Genomic DNA, 16,065 nt, shown 5'->3' with positions numbered 1-16,065 from the left:
ATTTAGGGAATAAGAGTCCATGAAGTGTAGGGAACAGAGGTCATCACACACCTGGCCCGAAGGGATGTCATCTCCCCAGAAGCACCCAGCTGCTGTTTGCAGGGTGCTTTCCGGCCTGCCTTCCACAGCGGTTTCATTTCCACAATCACCGTTCTCTTCCGACAGGCTGTATAATTTCCTCTGTGTTGCACATGGAGAACTTCGGGCTGGAGGACAGCAGGAGAAAGCAGCTGAATTTCTCAGATATTGCCATGCCCTGTTTCTGAGTATGAACCAGGCATCCCGCTGGGTGTTACAAAAAGCATCACTTTTCCCCCAGGGTCACAGAACAAAATGGTCCCAGAGCTAAGACTGGAACATAAGTCACCCAATTTCAGGGCTTTCGTCCATGTTCCTTGGGTACAGAAAGCATAGCTCTACTCAGCCCCGGTACCAATTATTTTTTTCAGGATTTCATCGGCACTGGGAGGGGACTTGACGTAGGGTGACTGTATATACATGGTTTACCCCCAAACTAGTCCTTCTTGGAGCATGAATAGGGGATGCCATTAATAATTATTCCAGGATATGGGGACTTTCCCAGGCAAACTGTGGGCCCCCTACCTGGATGCCACATCTGCACGGAACTGGACGTAAGACAGAAGTGTCCATTGTCTGCATCCGGGAATGGGCTGAGCTGATGGTGCAGAGGGTTGAAACGTGGCCTCCACGGTTTCCCAGCTCTGGGATCTTAGGCAAGTGATGTCTCTGTCCTCAATTGCCTCATTTGTCAAATGGTGAGGTAACAATAATCCCTAATTTCTCTAAAAATGCAATAAGGTAGCCCATGGAGAGATCCTCAGTCTGTGCCTGGCAGGTAGTGAGCACTCTGCAAAGATTGACTTTCGACGCATTCCCAGAGCCAACACCGTGACTTTGGTTTTTGCCATGTGGAGCCCAAGCAAGTGCTCTGTGGGAAATATTGCATAGACGCCAAGGAGGAGGGTCTGTGTCCTCCCAGAACTTTGAATCTGGCAGAGAATTCTCAACGAGAGGGGACTGGTTGGGTTCGGGTGGGTGGAGACCAATCAGCAACTCCCAGGCCCAGCGGGGCTTGGGCTGCATAGGTTCCCTATTGCTGCTGGAACAAATTACCATGAACTTCGTGGCTTAAACAACATCAATTTATTACCTTACGGTTCTGGAGGCCAAAAGTCTTAAATGGGTCTCATGTGACTAAAACGAAGCGTCAGCTGGGCTGCGTTCCTTCCGGAGGCTCTAAGGGAGAGCCTGTTTCCTTGCCCATCTCAGCTGCTAGGGGCCACCCACACTCCCTGGCCCACGGCCCCCTCCCTCCGTAAGTCAGCAGTGTCAGGCCGAGTCCTCCTCACGGTGCCGTCTCTCTGGCTCTGCCTCCCTCAATCACTTATAAGGACACTTGTGATTACATTGGGCCCCCGGACAATCTAGGATAATCTCCCCATTTTAAGGTCAGCTGATTAACAACCTTAGTTCCATCTGCAGCCTGACCTCCCTTTTGCCACATCACCTAGAACGTGCATCGGTCCCAGTGGTGTGGATGCGGACATCTTGGAGGATTATCGTTCTGCCTGCCACTGAGGCCATTGAAGCTGGGTCACCTCCCCCATCCCTCAGCAAGCAGCACTGAGGCCCTTGAAGAGGCAGCGAACTGCCCGAGGTGCTGTCGCTGGTCAGTGACCGTGGCCAGACCCCACACATCCTTCCCCCCAGGCCAGGGCTTTTCGGGGAGAGGAAATTCCCTGTAATATATTTTGCAGTTGGGGTATTCAGAGCGTGATTCCCCACAAGCAGCAGAGTCATTACTGCCGTGGGAAGTACCTGGTGTGTCGTCATCCCAAACTGCTCAGCCTGGAGTCTTTCTTCTTAGTAATAAAGGGCCAAAGTAAACCCAGTGACAGTCAGTGACTTTCTCTGTTGCTGGAAGTCACATCAAGTTCAGCAGTAATAATTGCAGAAGCACCCTTCCCAAATCACAGATTCATTACAGAACATATTTCAAAATAAATGTCCGTTTTCCAGCCCTAGAATAGAAAATCAATACTGCAGTCGTGCTCGGGCAGACGGCTGATTTAGGAGCCGACTTAGTCATATTCCTTCATCAGAAAGGTCACTCAGGAACCTTCATCATGAGCACACCCCCTCTCCAACCGGCCTGGGGAGGGAGGAGAAGGCGGTAATTTATACACATAATTATCCTCATGCGGTGAACAGATGGGAGACTTTCTCCAGGGGACATGGTGTACAACATCCCATTTCTCATGGGGGCAGCAGGGACAGTTCCAATTAGCCAACTTCCCATGAACCGGCCCCCAGCGGAACTCAGGGGAGGAAAAGGAAAGAGAAGAATGTTCAAGGCTTGCATGAGCTTCTGTCGTAGCACGGAGCCCACTCAAAAGCTTAATGTTTTTGCCATAGTCAGAAGCCATGTTCTGGGGTTCCCAGAGCCAAAGAGAATCTGCAAATTGTGCTCACACCAACTGCAGCCCACGATGGCCTCTCTGTCCTCAGTCGGGGGCAAGCTCTCCTGATAAACAGGAGACCTGTCCACGAGCAGGTAGTGACCGTTCTCTCAGGCTAACTGGGCTTCCACGGGAGGAGCAGGAGGGCAGGCACTTGCCAGTGAGACAGACCCAGGTTCATAGTCCTGCTCTGCCCTATACTTAGCCATGACCTTGGGCAAATCAGTACTGCCCTGTGAGCCTCAGTTTCCCCGACCTACCAAGATGTGCTGTCAGCACCACCTTGGGGAGCCCATTGCTCGGGAGTTAGCAGGGAAGGATTCCCAATGGCATGCAGAGTGAGCCGAGCTTTAAAGAGAATGTGGCAGATACTGCTAGTTGTCTGCTCAGTATGCACTTCTCCCTCCTGCAGAGGACCCTGGCTTTGTTCAGGGTGGCAAAGGGAGGGCCCAGCTAAGGCACTCACTTTCCCAGCCTCCCTTGCAGCTAACAGTGGCCACATGACCCAGTGCCAGCCAATGAGATGTAAACAGATGTCTGCAGGGGGTTCCTGACAACACCTCCTGCCCTGCTTCCTCCCTTCCCCTTCCCGCCTGGAGGCAAAGCAGCCATCTTGGAACTAGAAGGGGATGAACCTGCGGATGGAGAAAACCAGTGTGCTGAGGATCAAGAGCAGAAAGACAGGAAGCACCTGGCCCCTGGTACATCGATGACAGATACAGCGCTGGCTCTAAGTTCCTTCATTTAAGCCACTCTTAGCTAGATTTTCTGTTATAACTACAAGGATTCCTAACTGACACAAATGGTTAACCACATGATATTTGGGAATGGGCCAGGCATCCCGCAAGAGGAATGGCTGAGCAAGTGAGAGCAGGTTGAGAAGCACATGTCAATCTTACCACCCCTCCTGCCAGTGATTGGTCTAGGAAGGAGCATGTGACCCCATAGTGGTCAATCAGACCTGGTGGGAGGTCTTCTGAGAGATTCTAGAGAATGTTTTCAGGCTCCTAAGAGAATAACTAAGTAAGGACAACCCCTGCTCTCTCCTCTCTCCACTTCCTCCTACATTTTTCACACCTGGAACTGCCTGGAACCGTGGGCAGCCATCTTGCTGTCAAGAGGGTGTTGGCCTGTGGGTGAAGCTGGTGCCCCAAAGACGGTGCCCACAGAACAGAAGTGGGAAAGAGCCACGTTCCTTAATAACATTCCAGAGCGGCTGGATTAACCACCCTGCAGCTACCTGAACTCCTGGGTGAATGATAATCACCCATAAGGTCATGGCTGTTGAAAACACTTTGAGTTGGATTAACAGTGACTTATAGCCAAGATCATGCTAACTAATTCCATCTATTTGAGGGAGAAAAGATTGATTGATCATCATCAGTTAGCTAAGCCGATAGCCTCTGGCTGTTCTAGGTTCTTGCACACGCAGCTTTTTGCTAAATCTCCCAGAGTAAATCACAAGCACTTGCTCCAGGGCAAGACTCCGTTTTTGATGAGATCTATATCATATTGGCAGGCAGCACGGCTCGATGGTTAAAGTGCGGCCCGTGAGCCAGACTGCTTGAGTTTGAATCCTGGTTCTGCCAATTTCTGTCTCTGTGACCTTGAGTGTCCTGTTTGAACTTTCTTTACTTTGCTTATCTGTGAAATAGAGGTAATAATAGCACCTACCTCGTGGGGTGGTTGTGAGGATTAAATGTGAAGAACACATGGGAAAAAAAGTTTCTGGCATGTGGCAAGTACACTATAAGAGTTAGCTGTTGTCATATTGATACACGGGCAAACAGCACTGTTGATCCAGCATGTCTTTCCACTGTTACAGCAAAAATATTTCCATCTAACAGATAAGGAAACTGAGGCACAGAGAACTAAAGTTATTTGCCAGAGATTCATACAACTGTTAAGTGAAGAAGCTTGGATTTGAGCCCAGGCAGTGGGGCTCCAGGGCTCGATCTCTTAACCACTGTTCTGTTCTAGATGCTTCGCATGGCGGTCAAGCTAACCAGGGTGGTCTTCAGGCAGGCTGGGGTCCACCTTGCTTTGCTGGCGCATGAGCACAGTTAAGCCCCAGCGACAATGGCGTGTTCCTTCTTTGCCAGGCTGCTTGTGGTCTCCCAGCTCAGTCATTTCAAAGCAGCACTATAATTCCTCTTTTGCATTTTGGAGGCTCTGAATGGGTCAGCGGGCTCGCAGATATAGAGGGAGCGCAGCCAAGTCCCCGCCGTCTGGCACGGCCCGAGAAACGGCATATGCTGTGGCATTCTGTGTGGAGCATCCCTCGCATGCCTCCAAAAGAGGTCCTAAAAGCTCCCGATCGAGGCGGGTGGTCCTCGAGGCCCCTGCTGAGGAGTGGCAGCTTCCCCCAGCTAGCAGGTCCCCCTGCCGCCAGCCTTCTTCAGCTTCCTGGGCCAGCAGCCCGGAAGGGGACCCAGTTTGCTTGGAGGCACTCTTCTACGTTTTCAGGCTGGAACAGGGCCCTCCAGGCAGGAGCGATGAAAGAAATGACTGACAAGAGACCAGACCGCAGGCACGGGGCACTAATATGGCACCTACGCGGTCCAGGCACGGTGTGAGGTGCCAAAAACACAAAGATAAATAAAGCCTGGCTTGTGCCCTGAAGATGCTCACAGGGTAGAGAGCAAGACAGGCAGTGAACAGCTAAGAAAGCCGACATTGACTGAGCACTTCCCGTGTGTCACATACTGTTTAAAGTATTAGCAATTTGCTGGGTCCCCACACCGCCTCCATGAAGTGGCTCTTATTAGCATCTCCATTTTCTCCAAGAAACTAAGGCACACACAGAGAGGTTAAGTCACTTGCCCAAAGTCACACAGCTAACAAGCAGCTAGAGCCAGGGCATGAACCCAGGCCGTCTGGTGCCAGAGTCCCGCCTATGAAGCACCCACCCCACTGCCCGTGGCCCTCAGGAGGGGCGTGGTGCACGCTCGGGCTCTAAACAAGGGTGTCCTGGGGGCCCTGGAAGGGAAACAGTGGACCCTCCCCACTGAGGAGGGGCTGCCCTCAGGGAACGGAAATCAGAGGAGGTGGGTAGAGGTGCACTTGGTCAGATGATGACGATGATGATTCCAATACCAGCAGCTAGTGTTCACCATGTGCGTGCTAAGTGCCAGCCACTTTGTTAAGTGACGCATCCATGTTTGCTCAGGAGCTGGTATACAAGTGTGGCTACTGCTGCAGAGACCCAAAACGACAGCAGCTTCAACACGGTAGAAATCCCTTCCTCTCCCACACATGTGGTAGGGCAGCTCCACTCTGCAAAGGGCTCAGGCTCCTTCTGTCATGTGGTTCCCCCATCCCTAGGGCGTCCCCAGCCGGAGCCCTCAAAGGGCAGGATGGCAGCCCTCCCTCTGCCTTGTCCCTTTCGTTTGGCCAGAATCCAGACACAACAGTGAGGCAGCTCCGGGGAGAGCTGCAAACACCACTCCTGCTCGGTCCAGCTGGCCAGAGCCCGGTCACACGGCCACGCCCAACACCAAGCAAGCTGGGACAAGGAGCCTTCGTTCTGCGCCGCTGTGCGGCCAGCCAGAATGCGGGAGTCTCCTATAATGTCATGAGAGGACACAAATAAAGGAAGACAACCACGGTTTCTAACCCCCCACCCCCACCCGCTCCCTTGGGCTCCTATAAAACTGACACCTTGTGAGAGGAGAGAGGAGAGGAGCCCAGGAGAGGGCCCCGGGGGTCCACTCCTACTTGGGAGCTATGGAGGGTTCGAGCTGCCTCCTTGTGCCTTCCCCTGACCCCTGCTGCTCTCACCCCTCCAGCCCTGCTGAGGGACTGTATCTGCAATTCTCCAGCTGACAGAGTCATGTACAGCTGATCTCCCCCCAGCTGCTGACGCCCTCGTGTGCCCCCGCCCCGGCTGCCTGGCCCTGCTTTCCATGCCCAGTGCACAGAGAGGCTGGCTCTGTCTGGGTCAGACGGACACTGGGCCAGGCGTCAGGCATCCGTCCCACACTCAGACCTGCTGGGTCACGCCACTTGGCACAGACCCTGAGAAGCCCTCAGCCGCCAACACTGGCAGCTCTGCCAAATGCCAGCCAGCCTCTTGGCCAGAGAGAGGACAGTGCCGCCTCTCAGTCTCCTTAGGGCAGTGAGTGGGCTGCCCATCTGTGTGGGCATGGGCAAGCAGTCAGCCCTCTCACTGGGGTGCCCAAGGACAGCTTCTAGGGGCAATGCCAGGTCTGTAGAAGGATCTGCCCAAAGATGCCCTGCCCCCGTTCCTTGGGAACTACAGAGAATGTGTCTTCTACCACTCATTGGCTTCTGCCTTATTCTGTCTGAGCCCAGGCCCCTGGCGCCATCTTGTCTGGGGGGGTGGTCTCGAGGGGGAAGAGCACATGGAATGACTGTAGTTTTCATCTGTCCTGCATGCATTCCCCATCTATGGTAGCAGCAGTTGGTTTTCCTCTGAAGAATCACCCTCCCTTCCTGACTCTCAGTCCCAGTAGTTATTTAATAGTATGGGGGCCAACCCCACCCCTGGCTCTACAAGTGGACATGTGACCTAGGCCTGGCCAATCAGAGTAATCCATTCTCCTGGACTCACTGTTGAATGGAAGATGGTCATGTGAGCCTGCCAGGCCAATGAGAGTTTGCCCTGAGAGGTTTTCCAGGACTCTTAGGAGCGGGGCTCTCTCTCCTCTTGAAGTTGCTGAGCTTAAGATGTAGCCTGGAGCTGCTAGTGGCCACCTCTGCCATCATGAAGGAAAAGCCCACCTATGAGTGAAGCCAAAACAGATGAAAGAAAAGCAGAAGGGTGGAAGGAGAAAGGCTGAACGCAGCTGTGTCCAAACCCTATTATCCCTTGACGTTTCAGTTACATGAGCCAATGAATTCCTTTTGGGCTTGTGCCAGTTTCAGAGAGGTTTGTGTCTCTTGAAATGGAAATATTTCTGCTTGCCTGAGACTCTTCTTCCTGGATCCAGAGAGTGTCCCTCCATGGACGGACCCCCAGGCATAGGGACAGAGGTTGGGGTTCCTATCTCCATGGATGTCTCCTGCTGTCCCTGGGTCTGAGGACACTAAACCATGAGGCCTCACCTCACCTGCCCTCTCAACGCCTTTTGCCCCCAGCCCCGGCCCAGCTTCCTCCTGCCTTTGTTTCTTACCCTCTTTCCTCTCCTTTGTCTTTCTGAGGCTGAGACCCCCGTTAGCCAAGCCCTGAAACGATTCCATAGCTGCTGAAGGATACTATGGTGATTTATGGCAGGGAATGGCACTTTTGGGAGCCTTCCCCCCCTCTCTCTCTTTTAAAATGAATACATTTATTTTATTTTAATTTATTGTGTAATTGTGGTAAAATATACATTAAAGAATTTACCATTTTAACCATTTTTAAGTGGACAGTTCAGTGCATTAAGTACATTTACATTGCTGTGTAACCATCACCACCGTCCATCCACAGAATCTTTCTCATCTTGCAAAACTGAAACCCTATACTCATTAAACAATTCCCCACACTCCCTTCCCCCAGGCCCTGACAACCACCCTCTACTTTCTGTCTCTATGAATTTGCCTATCTGGGTGCCTCAGAGTGGAATCAGACAGTACGGACAGTTCCTGATTTACAATGGTTTGACTTATGGTTTTTTACATTTTACAGTGGTATGAAAGCAATACGAATTCAGTAGAAACTGTACTTCCAGTACCCATACGACCACTCTGTTTCTCACTTTCCGTATCGTAGTCAATAAATTACACGGGATATTCAACACTTTATTGTAAAATAGGCTTTGCGTTAGATGATTTTTGCCCAGCTGTAGGCTAATGTGAGTGTTCTGAGCATATTTAAGATAGGCTAGGCTAAGCTGTGATGTTCGGCAGGTTAGGTGTATTAAATGCATTCTCAACTTACGATATTTTCAACTTACAATGGGTATTTGGGATGTGGCCCCATTGTAAGTCCAGGAGCATCTGTATTTGTCCTTTCATGACTGACTCCTTTAACTTAGCATGTGTGTTCAAGGCTCATCCACTGTGTAGCATGTGTCAGAATTTCTTCCTTTTGTGACGCTGAGTAATCATCCATTGTAAGCATGTGCCACATTTTCCTTAGCTGTTCATCCGTCAGTGGACACTTGTGTCGCTTACACCTTTTGCATTGTGTGAATAATACTGTTATGAACCTAGGTGTACAGATCCCTCTTCAAGTCCCTGCTTTCAATTTTGGGGGGTTATATACCCAGAAGTGGAATTTCTAGATCATATGGTGTTTCTATTTTTAATTTTTTAAGTAACAGCTATACTGTTTTTCAGAGCAGCTATGTCATTTCACATTCCCACCATCAGTGTACAATTCTCTACATCATCATCAACACTTGTTATTTTTTCTTTTTTTTTTTTTTGTTTTTTCTCTTTTCTACAATAGCTATCCTAATAGACGTGAGGCGGTTCCCTCATTGCAGTTTTGACGCCACTTCCCTAAAGATTAGTGACGTTGAGCATCTTTTCATGTGCTTGTTGGCCATTTGTACAACCTCTTTGGAGAAATGTCTGTTCAAGTCTTAGCTCCTTCTTTATTCATTCCATTCATTCTTTATTCATCCAGTCAGTAAATATTTCTTGGGCTCTACTATGTGGCAGGTATTATTCTATGTCCTATGGGTACAACAATGACTAAGACAAAGCAAAACCCACCAAACAAGAAGCCCTTGTGTCCATGGAGCTGCCAATCTTGATTCCTGCCTCTGAGGGCTGGTTGCAAGAATGACATAAATGATGTCTATAAACCCCCGGCAGAGGCTGGGACCTCAGTCGGCTCCTCCCCTCACCTCGTCCCCTCACCTCTGGGACCCCACACCTTCCCAGCTCTTCCTCCATCCCCTCCGCCACCTTCTCTCCCCGCCTTTCCTGTCTTTCCCCTTCTTTGTGAACGTCAGTAGCTGGTGCGCCTGGGAGCCAAAGCCACCGTGCCTGCTCCACCACCCCCCTTCAGCTTTCCTCCTGAAATGTGAGAACGCACTTTCAAAACACCAAACATCCATTGTTAACGCTGCCCTGGAGCCGTTGTATTTCCAAGCCCGGATGGAACCTCCATGAAGAAAGCCGCCATTTCACAACAAAAGCTTCTCGTCTGATGGTTTATTAGGAATCTGCCAGGAAGCATAAGATATGTTGAAGCTGGAAACAGAAGAGAGCTCAGGTACTCAGGAGACGAATGCAAAGTGTGAACCTGAGCAAGCGAGCATTGACCCTGAGTCACAGACAACTGGCTAAAACACAGGCGATCATCTAGCAACGTCTGGAAGCTTCTCCCGGAGGAGTGGGAGGGTCTCTCAGCAGTGGCCAAACAAGTCTTCTCGTGTCCTTAGGAAGAGGCGAGCAGGATGCTGATAAATGCCCACCTTCTTCTCCCACTTCTCCCTGGAGCTCATTTCCACGTGTCCAGTGAGCGATGGGCCTCGGGGCTGCCAGGGTTCCCAGTTTTCTGGAGGGGTGCATTCCACGTCGTCGGCTGCTCCCGGGTGGAGAAATTCGAGACGGGAGGGAAAACATGCGAGGCTGCCAGTCAGGCCCTTCCTCCATCAGGGTCTCCTCAGGCCTGTGTGTCCCAGTGCCAGGCGGCCGTACAGATGGGCTCTGTTAGCTCTGGGCACACAGGCCCGGGTGTCGGTTCACGGCCAGTGTGTGATGGATGGTGGTCACAGCCCGGACTCCGCCAGCCGCAGAAGACTTGGAGGCGTTCAGATGACAGACGACTCTGGGTCTGGGACAGGGCAGGCGTGAACCCTACAGTGTACCTTTCTACTGGAACAGAAGCATCCAGAAGGGTCTGGGCATCCTGTGGCCACAGCAGAAAAATGCATTCCCTCTGTGAAAACGGGGGAGAAAGGAACTGTAGCTTCAGCCTGTTCCCACCGCTCTTCTCTGCAGCCACCTCCCAGTCTCCTTCTAACGGCCTCACTCCCCCACCTCCCCGTTTCCCGGGGGCCCAGCCTATGGCATGGCATCCTCCCGGGCTGTCCACCCCTGGTGTGAAAGTTTCCTGCATTCTGCTCCATCAAAACTTCTCTGTTTTCTTCCATCCCATCAACAAAGACAGGCGTTGCTCTTACAGCCTAACCAAGCTGATAAGCAAATGTGCACGGAGCATCGCAAGGTGGATTGGCTGATGCAGGCAGTGATGGGGATCCCGGTCCAGACATCGGCCCCGATTAGCTCGGGGGATTAGGAAGCCCCAGAGAGGCAATAAGACATTCTTAGTAGCCAACTGAGTGTCTCTCCTTGGCTTAACTGGAAGGAGGGAAAGGAAACGGAAAAGATGGGAACTTTGCCACTGTGGGATCCACTGTCCTTTAGCGCTTCCTTGGGATGTTCTATGCGGGTGGAGGCAAAAGCACTTTGTAAACTGCTGGAGCCAAGCACTGGGGAAGCCACATTCTCTGGTTTCTCCGTGGAGTCATTCTGTTTCTGACCCTGAATTCTGGAGGTAGGAGGCAGTTTTAGCAAATCTCCCAATGCAGGTGCCCGTTTCAAGCTGGGCAATCCAGGCCCCACCACAACTGCAGCTGCCGTGTATTGAACACCCCCCATGGGCCAGATTCCATGCCAGGCACTTCTGTGTAGATGTCCTGTCTACCCTCAGTGTGATACTGCTGAGACTCAGATTCATCATCCCATTTTTCAGATGGGAAACTTGAGGTTTGGGTGTTTGCCAAAGGCTGCAGCTGCAGGAAAGAGGTGCAACCAGTTGTTGCCTCCTGGGACTCACATGATCCCAGGGGTCTGTGTTCTCTCTGTGGCCGGTGCTCCTTCCTTGTCTGTGCTGGACTCCCCATGCAGTGACAATGTGTGGTCCCAGTAGGCTCAGCTCCATGCTTTGCTGTGTTTGTAAAGGGAGTTTCTCTGAGGCTTACAGAGAACTATATTTTATTAGTGGCCAAAATTGCTGCATCTCCTGATGTATCATTTGACCACTCCGCAAGCTCTGTTTCCTCCTCTCCTCACCTTTCCTCCCTGTCCCCTTCTCTCCTCTCTGACCAAACAATACTCTAAGGGCTCCTTTATTACACGACACCAGATCTCCAGTCCACAATGATTGAGGAAGACATAAGGAGAATTTATTGGCCTTTGTCATTGAAAACTATAGCAGTAGGGCTTGCTTCAGGTACTGCTTGATCAAGTTGTTCAACTGATGTCATCAAAATCTGGCTTCTCTATCTTTCCCCTGTCCCTCAAACAGATGTTCCTTTTGTGGCTGTAGCATTTTTCAACTCTTCTTAGATTTAAGCCTTCTGGAAAAGAGAGAGTATCTTTGTACCAATGTTCATTTATGGATTTGTTCATTCAGCAAATATTTAGGAACATGATTTTGTTCCAGAATGTTTCCAGGTGCTGGTGACACAGGAGACAAAACAGATGAAAATCCCTGACCTCCTGAGCTTCCAGGCCAGTGGGGTGACTAACAATAAATGGATTAACAAATACATAAAAGATGTGAAGTGTCACAAAGAAAAATAGTGCAAGGCCAGGAGATAAAGAGGGGAGGGGTGGCTATTTTAGAGTGGTTGGAAAGGCCTCCGGATGAGGTCAGTTTTCAGAGAAGACCTACAGGGCGTGAGCTCTGTGGATACTAGTGAGAAGAACATTGCAGGCAGAGGGACCGGCAGCGGTGAAATCACAGAGGAGGGACTGTGCTTTGCACATTAGCCAGGAGAAGGGCGTGGCTGGGGTAAGAGACTAAAGGGGAGGGTGGCAGGAGGGTGGGGAGGTGGGCAGGAGCCCGATCGAATCTTCTAGGTCATGGGTTTTGTTCTAGGTGTGGATGAGCAGCTGGTGGAGGAAGAAGAGCCGGTGAGAAACCCTAATCCACCCCTAAAAGCCCCTCTGGCAGCAGCGAGCGGCTCTCACAGGCCGTGTGCTTTTGCTCGTGCATCTCCGCCCGTGACTGGGGATGTGAGACCGGGAGGGTCTGCGCTGAGCAGGCGCGGGAGGGGCCTCCGGAGGAGCAGCCGGCACCACCCGCAGGGGGAAGACAAATGGACTCCAGCTGGCGGAAATGGCGGGGCTCTAAGTCTCCCCTCCACAACCCTTCCAGGTGCTCAGCCCTTCACGTGGGCTCTGCAGACACACAGATGGGCCAGTGCGGGTGACACAACACCGCCAGTGCCCTCTGCTCCATACCTGTGTCTCTCCCTCTCTGCCAGAGCAGGAGTTGGCAAACTAGCGCCCAAGCTAGATCCTGCCCACTCGGCCCATTTTTGTTCAGCCCCTGAGCTAACGATGGATTTTACATCTCATATACACAAACATATACACACATATACAGACACACAAAAGAACACACGGTGGAGACAACACTGGAGCCACAAAGCCTAAAATATTCACTATCTAGCCCTTTACAGAGAAAGACTGCAACCCCTGCCCTAAGCTGGGGAGGACCTTTTTTCCTCCTCATCTCTGTGTCCCTAACAGAACTGGTTCCAGGGGCAGCATCCTATTGTATCACGATATGATCAATCCTCCGTGATTATCAGTACATACACAGCGTTTCAGAAAGCACGTGGAGAATCTAGCCTTGCCAGATAGACTGTCATATAAATTAGTCGTAATAATAATAAACAGCTGGTTCTAAGTTGGACGTCTGCTGTTTGTCCCTGGAGGGCATCCACTCCATTCCTCTGGGCCAGGTCACCCTCCGTGTTTGTCGGGCATCACCCCTACTCTTAGCACCTGAGTTTCCTGGGGCATCAGCTGAGGTTCCAGAAAGGAGCTCGGCACCCATCCTGGGCAATGAGCTGAAATTGAGTGATTTCCGCTGAAACATTTGGCCAGGAGGTGTCTCTTCCCATTGGCCTTGGAAGTGGAAAGAGCTCAGCCTGGGGCCGCAGGGTCCCCCACACGGGGCAGGACCACCCGACGGGAAGCCCAGAGGAAGGCAGAGCTGAGAGGTGGAGAAAGAGGGAAACTGAGGCTGGGGATGGCTGCTGCCCTCATGAGTGCCCCTTGTCATCCAAGCTTCTCCTCTTCCCAGCTGTGTGACCTTGGAAGAACGACCACAGATGCCATTGACTAAATCAAACCACTTTTGAGAGTAATCAGAGGTGCTCATAGTCATTATTTTGGACAGCATTATGTTGGGACTGTCCCAGGCAAGCCAAGAGGGACGGTCACCCTAGACCTGGACAAGTTACTTTAGGTCCCTTTATCTCAGATCCTTCATCTGAGGAAGAACCATCTCCAAAGGGAATTTGTGGGGACTAAATTAACTAATGCAAGTACTTAGAAGACTGCCAGCCACATAAGCAATTACTGGCACGTGTCAGCCATTGTTGTTAACGTTGTTATTTTCATTATTGCTTGCCTCCATTTAAATTTCCTCTCGTGTTTAGAGAATTTCCCAACTTATAATTTTATGCCTTCCTAAATGAAAAATTCACCTCCAATAAGCTCTTTCACATTTAACCAGCTAGATTGGTTTTTCCTGCTTATAACTAAGACTCATAGTGGATAAAACCCCCCAGATCAAACCATGCCTGCATCCTCACCTAGACTTTTTAGTTAACAAGCCAATCCTCCTCATCCATTTTCCCTTATCTTCTAAATCAATTTAAGGATCTTGCCACTGACAGCCAAAGCTCACTGACAAATACACATCCATACTGTCAACATTGGGTGGAGCGAGAGGGGATGGAGGGCTAGAAAAGAAAAAAAAAAACAGTTCTTATATAAAATTTTTAAACTAAAGTTCCTTAAACACTGCCCTCCCTGTCATGTAATATTTCCATCCTCACCCATCAGCAGTTTAAACAGAGTCCCTAGCTATCTAAAAACGAAGCTAAACAGAGACAACAGGTAGCTCATATCTTACTACTGATTTTTGCAATTTCTGGTTTGGAAAATGCAAACAAAGGCTCTGGTCTGTTGCTGTTTCTCTGGGAGGGCTCTTTGAATAAACTGAACCTCTGTGTGTGCTTTGAAAGGTGATTGTCTTTGCAAAAGCCTATCTTCCTTGCCACCTTGCACTTGCGGTTGCCCGATATCTACAGTGCTTTGTGAACACATAAAAAGGAAAAGAAAACATTGCAAATTCAGACCGCCGTGCAACCCACCGTCCCCTCCCACTCCCCAGAAAAAGCAGAGCCGTGAGGAGGACAGGTTCTCTGAATACAGACCTTTGTGAAAACCCGCTAAGATTTATCCTCTTATCAACAGCCCCACATAATTTATTTGGATATGAATGAAGGTTTCAACCCAAGAGAAAAAATTATAAACATCTCTGGAAATAAAATTCCCATTCATGCTCAAAGTTTACATTTCTAACATTATTTCCATATGCCCTGTCAGAGCTGGGAGGAGGAAGAGGGGGGAAAAATGAGGCTTTGAGATCAGGACTTTGCTTGTACTGTATTTATACAGACGGGCACAGTGCTCGATGCCACCTTTGAAGGCAGAGCTTCCAGCCCCGTCCTTCTACAGGGATTGGATTCTGGGACGTTAGGCCGTGCCTAGACGAGAGTGGGGCCAGGGGGAGCACAACCTCCCGCTTTTTCCTTGTAAAGGGAAATTCAACTAATACTTTCAGAGACATCCATTTTGTGTATGTGACCTTAAATGTCATTTTAAAAAATGATTATACAGTGAAACTGACCTTTTTGTGATATACAGTTCTATGAATTTTAATGTATGTATGGGTTTGTGTGACCACCATCATAATCAGGATACAGAACAGTTCTATGCCCAGCCCCCAACATACCTACCTTGTTCTAGTCCCTTAAAAGTGACACCATCACCCACCTGTAACGCCACCCCCCCACACTGTTCTCTTTCACTATGGTTTTTTCCTTTTTGAGAAAGTCACATAAACGGAAATGTACAGTATGTAATCTTTGAGACTGCTTTCTTTCAACATAATGCCTGCGAGATTCAAAGACGTTGCTGTGTTTATCAATATTCTATTCTTTCGTATTGCTGAGTAGTGACCACAGGTTGTTTAACCATGCACCCCTGAAGGACATGTGGGTGGTTTCCATGTTTTAGCAAGTACGAATAGAGTTGCTATCAACACTTATGTACAACTTTTCATGTAAACGGAAGTTGCTTTTTCCTCTGGGGTAAGTACCCAGAAATGGGGTTGCTGCATCATCTGGTGAATGTATGTTTAAATTTATAAGGAACTTCAGAACTGTTTCCCACAGTGACTATACCATCTCGTGTTCTCAAAAGCAGTGTATAGTTCCAGGTGCTCCATAATCTCTGTACCACTCCATGTTGTCAGGATTTTTATTATAGCCATTCCGCTTCTAATAGATATGTAACAGTATCTCATTGTGGCTTTAATTTGCATTTCCCTAATGACATAGAAAATTTTATCATGTGCATATTTGCCATTCATAGATCCTCTTTGATGACGGGTCTGTTTCAGTCTTTGCCAATTCTTTAATTGGGTTGTTTGTTTTCTTATTGTTGAGTTTTGGGAATTCTTTGCATATTCTGCATGCAGTCCTTTGACAGTTATGTGATTTGCAAATATTTTCTCCCAGTCACAAGGTCAATTTTTTATTCTTTTAACAGGGTCTTTCACAGAATAAAAGTTCTTAATTTTTATGATGAAGTCAAT

The sequence above is a fragment of the Lemur catta genome, chromosome 17, assembly GCF_020740605.2.
Source record: "Lemur catta isolate mLemCat1 chromosome 17, mLemCat1.pri, whole genome shotgun sequence".
Taxonomy (NCBI): Eukaryota; Metazoa; Chordata; class Mammalia; order Primates; family Lemuridae; genus Lemur; species Lemur catta.
The sequence above is the reverse complement of the archived record's forward strand: the minus strand, read 5'-3'. Positions refer to the sequence as shown.